This window comes from Syzygium oleosum, unplaced genomic scaffold (assembly GCF_021117445.2).
Source record: "Syzygium oleosum isolate NSW1041296 unplaced genomic scaffold, Sole_v2.1 Sole_v2.39, whole genome shotgun sequence".
NCBI classification, from domain to species: domain Eukaryota; kingdom Viridiplantae; phylum Streptophyta; class Magnoliopsida; order Myrtales; family Myrtaceae; genus Syzygium; species Syzygium oleosum.
In genome coordinates, this window is record NW_026607523.1 from 456,631 (window position 1) to 473,614 (window position 16,984).

The window sequence follows — 16,984 nt, forward strand, 5'->3', positions numbered from 1 at the left end:
AAAAGCGCAAAAATTGTCAATGTCAGCGTTGGCCGTACCACGTAAGATAGCTAATGTCTATGTTGGCAATTTTCGGCCAGAATGACTATATTGAGAAATCATTAAAAGATTTAGGATTACTTTAGCCAAAATGGAAAGTTTAAGACTAAATTGATATATGTATAATAGGTTTATGACTTTTCGGGTAATTATCCTTATGACTGGATATAAGAAATACAAGGGAATTTTTTATCCAATCCTAATCTATTGCATCCGACTTCTTCAGTTCTTGACGACCAAACTCAATGTGAGCTGTTGTCGATGCGCCGACATATTATCACTATCTGCATTACTTACCTTATTTCTGATCAGACGTGAGAAAGAGGGAGAAAAACAAAATACAAAAAATACCTATGTCAACCATAGGTGAGAAGCAAACGCCATGGTCACTTTCTTTGGTTCGTATTTAGAAGATCTTCTTTAGCTCTCATTCCGAGCACTGTCGGGTTTTACTACATCGAGTTCACCAGTGAGGTCGAGTTTAGGTAAATCCACTCATAAAATACCTTATCAACCTCATTCAAGCGTGAAATTTGCATCGTGCTTAGCCTCAAGTGGATGTAATTAGAATCCAATTGCCACTTGTTTATGACATTGAAGGGAACGTAGAATTAACTAACATATGCTCACTACTTTAAAAATTCATCTTAGAATGTGTTTATTTCGGGAAAAAAATTTCATGATAAAGGAAATGCTTTCCAGAAAATCATTTTTCAAGAAAGTATTTTTCCCTTTTCTTGTTAGAAAATTCATTTTTCTAACTTTAAACTCGCATATTTTCATTGACCGTAAATGGTTTTCCGTTAACTAATCCTTTTCAACAAACCTGACGCATGTAAAAGTCTAGAAAATTAATTTGCATAAACTTATTTCACTCAAACAAACACACCCTTGGAGTATAGAGCATGTGACTTAGTACTTAATGACGCCCGTCAAAGGAGATATGCGATCAAGAAAAGAGCACAGCCGCACAACATCACTCAATGGAACCCCCTCTCTCTTTCCAGTTCGTGTTGTTTTCTTCAGTTCATGTATGTTCTTTTTTTCTAATTTATTTTCCTGTTTTGGTTCTGTCTTTAATTTTTACAGTTTTTGTTGATTTGGCAATGACTTGTACAACCACATCAACAAACACAATTCCGATGACTAAGTTGAATTGCCATGTCAGATGCCGATCTTACCGAATCGAATTAAAGGAATAATTTGGTCATATTGAAAGAACATAAGGACCAAATTATACTGTGCTACCTTCTTCGTAATTGCAAGTATAGAAACCTAGACGATCTGGCTTTATTTCAAAACACAAACTTTCCTCTTTATTATGGGTTCAATCACAAGAAATTGTACAAAACAAAGAAAAGTATCACAAAAAGCAGAGACCCTAGACCAAACCCAGCACCCCCACCATCATATGTTATTTGAAGTTTAGAGCTGTGTTGGAGTTTAGAGCTGCCAACGTATGTTATTTGAACTTTTATTTTTCGCATAATGATGATGATAATAATAATAATAATAAAATGAAATAAAGAACATACATAATAAATTACAAAAAACCAATAAATAACAAATAAAGAAAAAGAGAAAAAAAAGGGCGGGCTTCAATTCGTTCTATACGAAATGGGCCTGACACTTTGGGCCTGGTTCAATTAACGTAGCCCACTAATCCAAATCCGTGGCCTGTTAGCCCAGTTCATTTCAGCTTCAGTGAACTTGGCCTGTGAATCAGTTCTCTCTCTCTCTCTCTCTACGAAGCATTTCAGATAGAAGTAGAGGTCACGCGGATGGAGGTGACCAACGGATTCGTGATTCCCATATAAAAAAAAAATATCAAACGGATTTCACGTCCGAATTCTAGAAAATTCCTGGACGATTTTACTTCTAACATCGTTGCAATTCATTCTCGTGTGAAGCACCTTCGCCCGTGTTGATTTTCACTGGAGAGACTTCCGGGACTTCCTCTTGATCGAAGAAAGAGCAAACCCAAGATTTTGCCAACAGCTCGCACAACTCTTCCTTGTCGATATGGCTGCGCGAGGTTCGAACTCTCCAGATCTATTGAGGTCGAGCCTCCTAGCCTCGGGCAAGCCTCGCCCCAGCCACTGACGAATGTGCAATAAGTTTGTAACTTTTGGATAATTTCCCCTTCGAACAGATATGGATAAAAACTCAAATAATTTATTCAAGCATTAAGGTAGGATATGATGCATAAATTAAATATGAAAAGGAAAAGTCAGAGAACGGCTGTGTCTATTCTTCTTAGTGCCCTACAGCAGTAGTTGTGCTGCCTTGTTCGGTGCACCTCTTAAATTTGGTCGTGTGATCTCTCTGTCTCTCTCTGTGTTAAGGCTGTCGAAACTTAGACCGAAGCTATTGTGGTAGTCGTTGTCGACTATGTTGATCACAACAGGGCCATGTTAGTTAGGGTTTCTTATATTCATTTGACCATTTTAAGTTATCATTAAATTTCCTCGCTCTTGGATTCACGTAAATTCAACATTCCATCCCGCCCCCGTCCGTGCATTTTGTGGTCGAGCGTGGAACCATGGAGCAATCTCGATCACTCTCCAATCATTTTTAGTTCGGATAAGAGTTTTCGTCAACAATAGTAAACTAGTATTGATGCAAATAGATTTTCTATTGTATAATCTCGGACCAATATCCTAGAAAATTTTCTCCCTTTTGGTATATTTTTCCACAATCCCCAGCACGTACATATTATGGTTAAATAATATTACCTCAATGGACAAAAATTCGGGTACTTATAGTGTTATTACCCCAATGGCAGAGCATAAACATAATTTACTGGGATGAATTTCCAAGTAAATACACTAATCTAATAATTGAACTACAACTCGCACCACCGCAAGGTTTCAATAAGTTTAACCATTGCCAACAAGGTCTATCTTTGCTTTCACAATGGTTCTTGTAATTTTTTATAATACAGAGACATGAGCGCAAAGATGTGCGACCTAAAGAAGCATTTGCTATTGGATAATCAAATCATTTAATTTATTGTAAGCCACCCTATAAGGTTCGATCAGAAAATCATGGGGATAAGTACACTATGAGTATCATAACTTTTATACAGCGCTCACTTGAGTGTCATAACATATTTTTTTTCACTTACTTGAGTGCTACAAATTTAAAAAATCGATCACTTGAGTGCCATCGGTGATTTGCCAACTTGAAAGAATTGACAAAAAGCAGAGTCAACAATATCGAATGCAACCGTAAAAAGAGCAACCGTCAACGTAGTGAAATCGAAGAAACCATCGACATAGTGGAGTCAACGTAACCATCGATAACCGTTCGGTAACCATTCATAACCTCTGTTTATAACTTCTTTTTGTAACCTTTCTTTGTAACTTCTTGTAACCGTTAGGAAGTTATTTCTTTTTTAGTAACCGTGTGCAACCTCCTTTGTAACCTCCGTTGTAACCTCCGTTGATAACTGTCGATTGTAGGCTTTAAATAGTCACATTCTACTCTTCGGAGAGAAACCCCGACAGATCAACCAAAATGTTATTTTTTAATTATCTTTACTTTCCTTTACTGCACTTCATTTTTCCTTAGCTACAGCTTTCCTATTTGCATCGTCGATTAAATTCCGACACGTATCTCTATCCCGGGTGTCGCGTCATCGATTAAATTCCAGCATTACATCTTTGTACATTCTCAAGCTTTATCATTAATTAAATTCCATCATGGTTTGTACATAAAATTCGGTTCGAAGTTCAGAGTAAAAGTTTGCAATTATTTCTTGTCTGCCTGGATATTTCCTATTCGGAATCACCACAAAACCCATCTCCTCTCATTAAAAACTAAAGAACGGCTTTCGGTGAAAGATAATTCGTCGCGGGAGCAATTTTGGCAAAACATCTTTTTGGCACGCCCGATGGGACCATTGTGGTTTGTTTGAGGAGATACAATGGTGAGAACAAGGAAAAAACTTGATCCTGATAATGCTGGTGGTAACAACTTGTCAACACAACTTGGAAATGACAGAGTGGGATGTTTTGAGTCATCGACTACATAATTAGTGGCAGAACAAGAGCAAGGTGGAGATGTTGATATCTTGAGACAACTTACTGATGAGTAGAGAATGTACTTAGAGCAAAGTCTTGTGATGTTGGTTACTATGAGGAGGATTCTCGACGAACACTAGAAGGAAACGACTAACTGCATATGAAATGTGTCATTGACATAATTAAGCCCATAATTGTCAACACCTTCCATAAAGTCATGCACAGCCCTGAAACATCAAGTCGTTCAATTCAAGTGCAGGCGAGTCCTAATAATCCTGCATTTTTTGGGCTTAACGTTGTCATCGACAACCAAGGAAGACCACTATCTAGGAGGCAAGAATGACAAAGGCTTGTGGTAGAAGCAATGGGGATGCCCAATCCAGTCTATTCGCCTCGAGGACCACATATTGTGGTCGACAAACAAGTTAGACCACCACCTTTGCCTGGAAGACAACTTGCTCTACTGATCCCTAGTCAAGACAACTTGCTCTACTGATCCCTAGTCAAGATCTCCAACAGGTCCAGATAATACTAGACCAAGCGATGCAACGAATGGAATATGATCTAGTGAATACTAGAGCCCTATACAAAAAATCATATCCAAAGTGGATGGACACAGTTCCACATCCAAGAGGCTTTGAAATGCCTAATTTCAACCTTTTTTCTGGTGAAGATGATCAATCTACAATAGAGCATGTTAGTCGATTTAGTGCACAATATAGTGATGCATCTCATGTTGATTGTTGGAAGTTAGGGTTGTTTCCCTTGTCATTAACTAAGATAGCCTTCACGTGGTATACATCTTTATTGGACAATTCTATACATTCCTAGAAGCAAATGGAGACACAATTCTATAGCCAGTTCTACAGGTCAATTCCCGATGAGTCTATTGCTGCTATTAAGCAACATAATTATGAGTTGGTGGACCAGTTCATTGCCAAATTCAAGAGGGTTAGAAATAGATGCCTTACTTCACTCCCAGATAAAGATTTTGCAAATTTGGCTTTCGGTGGATTGAAATTCATTCTTAGAGAAAAATTCGAAGGCCTAAATTTTGCCGATTTATTCCAATCGGTAACGAGAGTGTCTAAGTATGAACAATTAATTAAGGACATAGATAGAGGACCACATAAAAACTCCACAAATTGCGTTCCTTTCGTGGAAAAGTATGAGTCATATAATGATACTGAGCAAGATTAAATTCAGCCAAAAAAAAAATCAAATTTGCCGATGACAAGGGGGCACATGAAAACTCTTGATTACCTAATTTAAAAGAATTGAATGATCGATGAATCATTCAATTCTTTTAAAATGGGGCATATGTTTACACCAAAAAATGACCAATTTTTGTTATTATCAACAAGTGATGGGCTTAGTCAATAAGAGTAGAGTTTTGTGGTCTTTCTGATGTAGCCTAATGTGTCAACTACTCGAGCACTAGGATCGGAAGAGTGACTTGCACACATAGAGACTCCATCACAAAACGAGCAGAAAATTTCAATTCTGTGCTAATTTGGGAAAATGGTCATAACTTTGTCAATACAGATCGGATTGACCTGATTCCAAAGCCAAAATAACGAAGACTCCTGGAACGATAACTTTGAATTTTCGATTTCAAAAGGAAATAGACAATCGTGACTGGTTAGGATGCGGAAAAAGGAAAGGAACTTCAGTGAAGAATGGCCAACTTGAAGGAATTGATAAAAAGCAAAGTCGATAATATCGGATGCAATCATCAAAAAAGCAACCGTGAACGTAGTGGAATCGAAGAAACCGTCGACGTAGTGGAGTCTACTTAACCATCGATAACCGTTCGGTAACCATTCATAACCTCTGTTTGTAACTTCTTTTTGTAATCTCTCTTTGTAACTTTTTGTATCTGTTAGGTAGTTATTTCTTTTTTAGTAACCGTTTGTAACCTCCTTTGTAAGCTTTGTTGATAACGGTCAATTGTAGATTTTAAATGGCCACATTCTACTCTTTGGAGAGACCCCTCGACAAATCAACCAAAATGTTATCTTTCAATTATTTTTACTTTCCTGTGCTGCACCTATTTTTCCTTAGCTGTAGCTTTCCAATTCGCGTCATCGATTAAATTCCGGCATTACATCTTTACACATTCTCAAGTTTTGTCGTTGATTAAATTCCAACATGGTTTGTACTTATAGTTCGGTTCGAAGTTCAAAGTAAAAGTTTGCAGTTATTTCTTGTTTGCCTAGATATTTCTTGTTTGAAATCACTACAAAACCCGTCTCTTCTCATTAAAAGCCGAAGAATGGCTTTCAGTAAAAGATATTTCATCGCAAGAGCAATTTTGGCAAAACAATTACGAACCATGAAACTCAGAGAAACGTACTACCATAAATGAACTTATGTCCTCTAAATAAAAGTTACAAAGAATAGTTAATAGATAAGATATTATATGTGAGGATAATTACGGGATGAAGTATTACGAATCATAAGATCCATAGAATATAAGACGAGAAAAGGGAAATTATGAGTTTTATCATGCAAATCAATTTTGAAAGTACATACTAGTAACGATATTTTCCCTCATGCATCCAAGAAAAATAGAGAGTTCAGAGGCATGGTTGATAGACCCTTTATTTTCAAAACCACATCGGTGTGACGATGTTTAGTTCAAACTTCACATTGGCAGGGGACTAACATAGAGCGATATGATATGATCTTTGACCTTGGTCTTCGAATGGGTGTAATGATCTCCGTTGGTGTATAACACATCGATCACATCCGAGAGATTGAGAATTCGCATGAGAACCGGTGCTGGGACCGCGGTCGAACGAAGAAACTCCTCATTGATGTCCTTCCACGCATCAACAACTCGTTTATGGAGTTCCTCCACAGCTTCCTGCTCCGAGATGCCATTTTCTTTCATCAACGCCCCTCTTTTGCTCCAACTGTATATCAACAAAATTGGTGTGACTAAGTCAAAAGCGTTTCCGATTGAGTAGTGATCGATCTAATTTCATTAGATTATTGGAGGATAATTACGTTTCTATTATACCTGGCAAGAAGCAATGTCATCCATGAACCTACGTATGATTTCTGAAACCTTCAAAATCTTGCAGTCACCGAGCAACCATTCAAAAGCATCTCTTGTGACCACATCGCCCATTCCGACAAGCGATGTGATCGCTATCTCTTCATAGCCTGTCGTTAATAATGCAAGGGGCATGTATTCCTCCATCGTTGGTGTGTAGCTGGTATGGAACCATTTGGCTTTGTGACAATACCCTCTTGCTTGCTTCTTCATCTGAGAAATTAAACGTAAACAAGAATGTTTGGTTCCTGAGAAAAATTGCATTGGGTGCATATAAAGGGTACCAATGATGCTTACGGCTTCTTTTGCATAGTTGAGGCGGTACGATCTTCCTTTTGTGGCCAGTTCATCCCCAATTTCATCATAGAGATCGAGAAGCACCTTATAACAATCTTGCATATGCTTTGGCAGTCCATCCATGGCATCAACACTCCACCTGAATTTGAGTCCTTGAAATTACACACTTACTCTACACATACTTGATCGAATTCAGAAGTTTGAGAAAGAGAATGCGGATTACGTACTTCTCAATTGCTTCGATGAAGGATACGAGTTCTTCTAATGTGCCATAGACGTCATAGATATCGTCGAGAATGGAAAGTAGGGCGATCACTCTGGTTAGTATATGTCACACCCTGAACCTTACGAGCGTGCGATCATCCCTCCGAGGTCTATTCAGTGCGACGTCCCAGGACGCGTCGTCGACCCAAAACCCAAACAGAGAACAATGCACAAGCGGAAGCAACGATTCACCTGAACAATAAAACACATGACCAAGGATAGCCATCGAACAACAACCATCATAAACATACTTGCATTAATGACAGGGATTTACAATATCCATTACACCAGAACTATACGTGTAAACCACAATGGGTCAACGGCCACTAATATATACTTCCCTGTTCCAACCGGGGTACTCGGTCACCAAACGGTCTATCCGGTCCCGGATCCCAAAACGAATCGGCACACCTGCCATCCTCAAGGCTAGGGTTATGAAAAGTGGGGTTTAAACAACAGTGAGAATAAATCTCAGCGAGTAGGCCCCCTAATCCGAAACTAGGCTAACATGCACCTCCCGGACAAGCATCAACTAAACACACAGTTGATCAATCACACGACTTAGGCCCTCGGGCCCAAATCAATCATATAGTGACCCTGCAGGTTAGGCACATAATAATAATAATACTATGCCCAGCAATGCACATACACATGTCAATTGGCCACTGTCACATGCCACACACATGTTTGCACTCGTTGATGCACTCTTCGCACACTTGCCAATGTCATGCTTATGCTTGCACAATTCAATGCACACTTGCACACTTGCACACGTGCCAACTTTCCATTTATTCACCGACCCATATTAAACGCATCAGGTCTGACCCGCGTAACACACATCAGGTCCATCAATATCCAACACTTCCTGGCCCTTATAAACGCATCAGGCCCAGTGTCTCTAGCCCACGTAAACGCATCAGGCGCAACACCGATCTCTATATACGGACCACACCCGTGTAAACGCATCAGGTTGGCCGTCTTTCGGCAATCCGGGCATCGTCCCACGTAAACCCATCAGGACGGGTTCAATACCTAGCGTAAACGCATCAGGGCTTTATGTGATCACACATGCACATCCACCAGTTATTATCTGAACCCCGCGTAAACGACGCCTCAGGGCGATTTAGGCGATCACATGCTCATGCCAATCGTGCATACTCACATAATGCACATGCTATGCCAATGCTCAATATGCACACTCATGGCCATAACGATCACACTCGGGCACTCAATTTAAATTAGCCACAAGCTCAATTTATGCCACGACATGCTTAATTCACCTCTTAGCACGCCCAATGAATCAATGAATTCAAAACAGCCATCTCACATACTGGGCACCCGAATTCATGCGATTAATCAATATAGTCGAGCACACACAAGGCCCGCCATGCCCCTTAATTCTCGGTCACACTAGCACTTAACATGGCATTGTATAATCAAGCACAATTCAATCCCCAATTCAGCCACCACATGGTCCAACCAATCACACATGGAAATTCACGAACAAATCACATATTAGTTGCACAAGGCCCAATTAAACCATCAATGGGCAGCCACCAATCAGTCCGAGAGAGAGAAAAACCGAGAATATACAAAATCGGGTCCAAACTGGGTGGTTGCACAGTGACAGAAATCCATTTGGAATAAATAGTAAATCAATTCCAAAAATTATGAGATTTGGATATGTTGTATAAAACATCTTGATGAACATTTTTCATGAAGAACACAAAATCCATTTCTGTCTAGAACCACCTCTTTTTGTCATCCAAAGTCGGACATAAAATATTTCATTCGAACTGGCCATCCGGCTTTCAAAATGCATTTCAAGCAGTAACCAAATCTCCTTAGAAAGATTTGAAATTTTTATATGCCATAGCCACAAATGTTCCCAACAAGTTTTATGAAGGAAGTATTTTGAAAATAGGTCTATAAAAATTTATAAAAATTCGAACAGACCCGAAGGTCGGAGGAATAATGTTTCCGGCAGACTTTCTTCGGTCCAAAAGATGGACTTCCGAATGGCCTCAAATGATTTCCAAAAATTCCCAAATTAAACTATTTCAAAATTCAAGATGTTATGAACAACTCTCATGAAGAATGCTTCCTCAAATTCGGCCCACACAAGTCACACCAAAAATAGCAAAATCCAGCGACGCAGCAGCAACCTTACCGGAAATCAACCAACATGCACCACCAAACAAACCAAGCACAACCAGCCACTAAGCCAATTATCCACAGCCCTTAAATCATCCCTAAATCATCACATTAGGCCATTAAAATCACCACAAAATCAGCACACTAATTAACCCCTAAAATACCCTAATAACCCCTAAAACTTGTCTAAAGTGCACATAAGCCTAATTAAGGGTTAGGGTTTCCACTCACTAGGTTTAAGGCTTCAAATGTGGGCCGGACAAGGAGAGAAACGGGCTGAACAGCGGCGGCATGACGCCGGACCAGCAGTGGTGAGCGGCGGCTCACGGCGGAGTCGGGTGGAGATGGGGGCTGAACGGCGGTGCTGGTCGGGCTGAAATGGAGGGCGAGAAGTAGCAGAAACCAGAGGAAGCAGAATGAAGAAGCAAGTAGCAGCGAAGCAGCAGAAGAAAATGAAGAAGAAGAAGCAGCAGCAGCGGCCAAGAAGTAGCGGTGAAGCAGAAGCCACGAAGGAGCAAAAATCCATCATGGAGAGGAGTGGGTGGAGTCAGCAACGTGGAGGAGTCCATCATGGAAAGTCAGCAACAACAGCAGCAGAGGCGTGGGCAGCAGTGGAAAGTCAGCAGAACAGTATGGTCAGCAGTCAACAGCAGGGCAGAAACGTGGGGAGTCAGCGGGCGTGAAGGAAGAGAGGAAGTCAGCGGCAGCAGAAACAGCAGGGAGGGAAGCAGCACGTGAAGGTCAGCAAGCGTCGGGTGATCGGCGGGGAAAGAGGAGGAAGTCAGCGGCGTGGGCAGCGGCGACGTGGGGGAGGAGGAGAAGAGAGAGAGAGAGACCAAAGTCAACATATCAATCAAGTGTAATCCGAGGGTTCACAATTGGTCTTGTTGGGCAAGCTAGATCCAAGGGCCACAATTCATTCTTACACAAATTATCTAGGGGCACTTAGGGAATTGAGCAAGAGTGATGGGGGCACCAATGTCCAATATTTTCGGCACTATTAGGGGCTGAATAAAATAAATTAAACCTCTAAAATTCGGAACCCATGAGTAGGCTTAGGGGCAATTTGGTAATTTTCCATTCCCGGTCCGAAATTCCATTTTTCGACTATACCGATCCCAAATATAATTGGCCACATAAATACGACGTTGTCCTTGCAAAATAGTCGCGTACGTCCATGAAATTCGACACTCAAGTCCGGACTCAATTCCACGATCAATTTCGCTCAAATGCGATTTTAGCGTCTCTCACTAACGGGCGGCTGTTTAGGGGTTACGCGTATCGACTTAGGATTATTCGAGTCGTGACGGTTTCGATTTCCAAGATAACGCGAGGATTATCGCTAGTTCCGGGGGTCGCGATTGTTCGGAATAAGTTCGGGATCGTTCGCCACACGCACTCTCGGTCGTGCGGAATCACCCGTGTTCCGATCGTACGTCGTTGACCAAATTAAATCCGTCACTCTCCTTGGATCGGCCCTCATTGGTACAAAATATTCCCTCGTCGTTTCTCGGAATCGGGACTCGATTCACGGTCGAGTTCTTAGGTCCACGTACCGTTTTTCTAGTTAGCCATTCCCTAATGGTCACTATCCCGAGAAGGATCCGTTCCGGGCGAGACTTACTAAAATGAAATGAGAAATACACATCTATTTCATTGATCACGAAAGTGGATCGAATTCAGGATGTTACAGTATATATCTGGCCTCGGCAAACTCCGGCTGGAAACATGCTCCCGATATCCAGAAGAACAACTCCACAATCCGGTCTCTAGAGAATGGGAACTTCCTCGCAACATCTATATCCTTCCACCACCTATGATAAAACAAAGATGAGCGTTATTGAAAGTATCGTTAGCCCGATGAATTCGCATGGTTCAAACTCACTTTTCACTTGTAAAGGACTTTCAAAAGCACTAATTAGCAGGGTAAATTGAAACTAGACAAGTAAACCTTTGGAAAACACAATCTATAAGCTAATTTTAGATTATACTATCACGTGAAGTTAGTTGACCTTGTAATCCTGCCGAGTTCCTTTTGGTGTTGCTCTTGCAGTATGTTGAAATCTAGTTTAGCCAAGGCGAGCAAGACGTCGTCATGTGAAGGCTCTTCTTGGTAGATTGATATATAATGCCTTGCCTCGAGTCTCGGCAGCCCCTTGCAAAGTGGCTGATCGAGGGCACAACTCACTTGTTTCGCAAGATTATTGCTTACTTTCATTTCATCAATCGATTCAAGTTGAGTTATAGCAAAAGGAAGTGCTTCCTCCAAAATATCATCGCCATGGCACCTTAAATGGCAAGCTTCATATAGGGTCAATAATCCGCGCACATCTGTGATGAGCGATTCCCTGAATTTGCCTTCACTGTCCTTCAATTTGTTAAAGACCTCTGTGCAACCATCCAACATGGGACAAAAGACGTAATTGATTAGAAATTAGGAAGGCGATACACGTCATTAATGTTGTAGATTTTCTTGCACTTTTTTCTCCTAAAATTCGAATGAGCAATAGTAAATTTTGCGGCATTAATTTTCCAAAGAAGGAATTTTATATGCATATTATCGAATTGGTTCACTAAGTTTAAGACTTACCTGATGAGATATTGAAACCTTGTTGTCGCAGCAATCGAAACATAAGAGTAACCATGTGAAGGTCATCTCCCATAAAACCTCCATGATCGAGTTGAGAGTAACTTTTGTTGATATGTTCTAATTGCTCATCTATTTCTCGTTCAAAATGGTAGTCAATTCCCAAGCGTTGAATTTAATCAATCAAGTGAAGCATTTGTGAAGGCTTATCCGCGACATCAGTCAGCATCTTCCTCACCACTCCTTTCAATTCCTCGACTTGTTCCTCCACTCTTCCAAGGAATTTGAACTTCTGCAAATATGTAACACGCTATTTTGAATAAAAGCAAGCATGTGAAATATATATATATATTATATAAAAAAAAAACAAACTCAAAGGAAAGCGAAGTTACTGTGAAAAATAATAATCATGCTTTCTTGGTTGCAAACCCATAGAAAGAAAATATGAAAACAAGGCAAGTTGTAATTTCTGATAACTCATTACGACGAGCATATATTCTCAGAAAAGTGAATTAATGATAAAGGCCAAATCATTTCATTTTGAAACTTTCAAAGAGACGAAATCTAACATTATTCTCTAAAATTGAATAATCGATGACCAAATCATTTCATTTAGGTGGAGTAGTACAGTTGATGTTTTCGAAGGAGGGACTGTAGCATACGTCGGGTGCATACAATATAGTCTAAACTTGTTAAACATGACCCTGTTTGATAGAGAAATTCATAGACCTAGGGGGATGGTCGAATTGATAAAGAGGATGGAGATCAAAACAAAAGCTGAATGCCCGAGAAAGCAAAGACAGATTCAAAAGTAAAATCCACCATGTACGATTGGTGATACTTCTCTTGAATGGACAGCAAAATTACGGTCGAAATGATAAAGCCAACCACATAGTTCTGCTACTAAGACTTAGTCCTAAACCAACGCAACTAGAACCATGTATCCCCATTCTCTTTCTCCCGGATCGAAAGGCTAAGAGAAAAAGGTAAACGAGGAAGAAAACTTTTTTCTCGCTCAATCCCTTCATTGTTCTACCACTTCTTACTAGCAGTTCTTTCTTTACACTTGAAGACAACCCATTATTTTTCATAAACATGAAGAGTCAAAGAGTTCACAAATGTTGAGGGCTTTCAGGCAGAAGAAGAGCTGAAAGCGGTCCTTAGCAGCCCTACTTTCACCATATTTTCCCTACGTTCACATTGGTGTAATTGGTAACTTCACAACATGTAAATATACCATTTTCCATTCAAGTGCAATTGCAAAAGTTTTCTGGTTATACATTTTTTTTACCTGGAACATGAATAATGGGTGACTTACATAGTGATGGAGGATGAGAGTTCTCCGATATGTAACCAATTTATCAAGCAACATTGAGATCGATGCTGCCCAATAATCTAAGAATTATGGTGCATGTGTGTTACTGAAAACTTTATGATAAAGGAAAATATATTCCATGTAAATCATTTCTAAGGAAAATAGTTAGTTTTCATTTATTTTGTGGTTTAGGGAAAATAATTTCCTTATTGCTAGAAGGGGAAATTATTTTTCCCCAATTTAAGCTTATTGTTTTCGGTCCATGGAAAACGCGTTTTCATAGATCGATTAGTTTTCCGTCATCCAAATACCGGAAAGTCGGAAAATAATTCCTAGGAAACAATTGTCCTTTAAACAAATGGACCTTAGTTCTTTGATGCCATCAATTATCGTGAACACAAGGACTTTTATTAATTCTACAAAACGCAGTTACACGAAAACAAAGGAAGAAGATAAGAGAAGAATTACTAACCGTTGAGTTGGAGGGAGAAGCATATTTGAGGAAGTAATCACCCCATACGCTCTTGTGATATCCTGCCGACCGGCGTTCGACCCCGCCGCTTCTTCCTTTACTAGAAGAAGAAGATGGAATTGCCGAAACCGGAACCGACATGCTCCCCACTATTTTCGTGCTTCGTTTGCGGATATTGGACGACTACGCGAATCGAAGACTGGGGAGAGGCTTTCGCTGCGTTGCAGAACATCAACACTTGATGGGTATTTATAGGCAACATGTTCGTAGCCACCTCGTTACTTGGACTTAATTTTTCGGGGCAAACCAATCACATTTTAATGAATAATAATAACACGAGTGAGAATATTTCGTATGAAAAGAAGATATTCTCCTCATAACATTATCGATCCTATCCATCCCGCCTTCATACAACAACCCATATTAGTAAAATTCAGATGAAGTAAATATAGTTTTATTTTCTATCGAAATTACTCGCCAAAACTTATTTCTTATCGACTTATACTTCTCGGTTGGTGGTCGATTGGCTCAGCCAAGGTCTTTGATTCAGTTGCGCATTCCTCTATTTTTCTAAGGGGCTTGGGATTAGGTACTTCTTCTTCTTGTTGCGATATAGTGGAAAGAGTTCTGCCTATACCATATACGACTACTCAATTTAAAACTGTTTTCGAGAAATGATCTTCCGACATTCCCATGTTTGGATGACGGAAAACTAATCGATTTAGGGAAAAACATTTTCCATGGATTGAAAACGACAAACTTAGATTGGGGGAAAATGACTTCCCCTTCTGCTAAGAAGAAAATCACTTTTCCAAAATCACCAAACAAATTAAGACTAACTATTTTTCTTGAAAATGATTTTCATTGAAAAAATTTTCCTTTATCATGAAGTTTTCAGTAATACAAACGCACCCCAAGTTTAAGATTTACTTCATTGAAATAGTAAGAAGCAAGACAATAGACGTAATTTGAACCTTTTTTTCATTTCATTTTCATTTTTTATATTAGAAAATTGTCCAAAAAGTCTTACGTGGCACGGCTGGGGCTAACGTAGATAATTTTTAATAATATTTTTAATTATTCTTTTTTTTTCTTTCTTTCTTTTTCTTTTTCTTCTTCCAAATCCGGCAAGGGTCACCGGCCAACCCTTCACTAGATCTCGGTGAGGCCGGCCCTCGCTGGCCTCTAGCAAGGCTCAACCTCGGCCGCAGCCAATGATCTAGGACTCAATTGGTCAAATTGAAAAGTTTAGGACTGAATTGGCACAAGTGTAATAGGTTTAGGATTTTTTTTTGTAATTTTCTCTCGATTAGAGAGTACAAAAATTTGAGAGCCACCATTTCTTGATTTAATCAAATGGCTAGATATACATGAATCGAATTTCAAGCGGAGATTAGAGCACCTACTAAGATCAGATGATGCTAAGACGATCCAATTTTTTTACATCAATGCGCTCATCAGCAAGCGTTCTATTAGAGATAACGAGTCTCTTAAAATTGTTATCTTGCAAAATAAAAATTTTGAACAAGAGGTTAGATTAAAATTGTCTGAGAATTGTAAACTATGTTAAAACTATTGAAATGTTTTAAGGTTCCTTCAAGCCATATCATGGTTCTGGAAAATTGTTGAAAATAGTAGTTAAAATTGATAAATATTAGTAGTTGATTTCATAGAAATCATTTGAAAGTCCATGAGAAGCTTGGGGAGGAATGGGGCTTTAACCGAACTTTGATTACATTCTACAAATTTCCAACTGAAAACTTAAGTCCAGCAACATTGCTTTTTACTTTATATTATGGTCTATCCTGTTTCCTTTTTTCAGTTTAATTTTTTTTGGTAAAGGAATACTTAAAGCTTTCATGTAATATGAAGCACTTGACACCCTTAAGAAATCCTATAATTAACATGCAAAGTTAATCCGGCATTTTATTTCACATCATTTTAGAACCTTCTGGAATGATCTTTTTTTTCAATTTTAAAATTTCCGAAGGGAAGGTAAAAGATATATTTTATTCTTTTATAACCCATACTGTAATTAAACTACCACAAACATACTGGCTATAAGGTGGTAAAACTGTGTATATAATAAGGTCTACACCAAGATTTAAGGTAAGTTCAACCGAAAAAGCAAGCGCTTCATCTAGAAACTCATCTCCATTTAACAACCTTCAATTTTGACTGGATTTCCAAACGAAATTTACAAAAATTTCGGCAACATTGATCTTTTTTGTGTTTCGCAGTAGTTTCATCGTGGCCAAATATAGCTTGTCTAGTCACACTCGATAATAAGACAATAAATACTGTCAAGCATGGCCATCGAATGATAATGGGGTCCCGCTATGTTCTATGAGGTCATATTTCGAACAATGTCTCCCAGTAATTAGCCTTACGGGTTTAGATCGTTACTACGGGCAATTCATGTTTTAGAATCTTGCCTACTAGCTATTATCTCGGGATAACTGATGCAGGATGTGAACAACTTTTCTGCTTTATACGTTCCTGCAAGATATTAACGATTCTCATGTGACGGAATCAGGAACCCCTTTCAATTCTAGTGGTCGTTGCATGATTTGTCAACAAAATAAGTACTTAAAACGATATGAAAAGGGCCTCCCATCACTGGCGTCGTCCTTGTGTTGCTTCAGAGCATGTCGCCATAGCAATGTGAAAAGGGGCAGCTCTCTCTCTCACTCTCTCCATTTGAAAAATGCAGGTGCTACTTGGCTAGCGAAATATTCAAACAAAGTAATACCTTTTGTAATACTTTCCC

The 16,984-nt window shown here is 39.4% G+C and overlaps 1 pseudogene; it reads right to left on the reverse strand.

Annotated features, from left to right (window-relative positions):
• Window positions 1–6,513: 6,513 nt before the first annotated feature.
• On the reverse strand, window positions 6,514–14,384 carry LOC115665671 ((-)-germacrene D synthase-like; annotated as a pseudogene).
• Window positions 14,385–16,984: the final 2,600 nt, after the last annotated feature.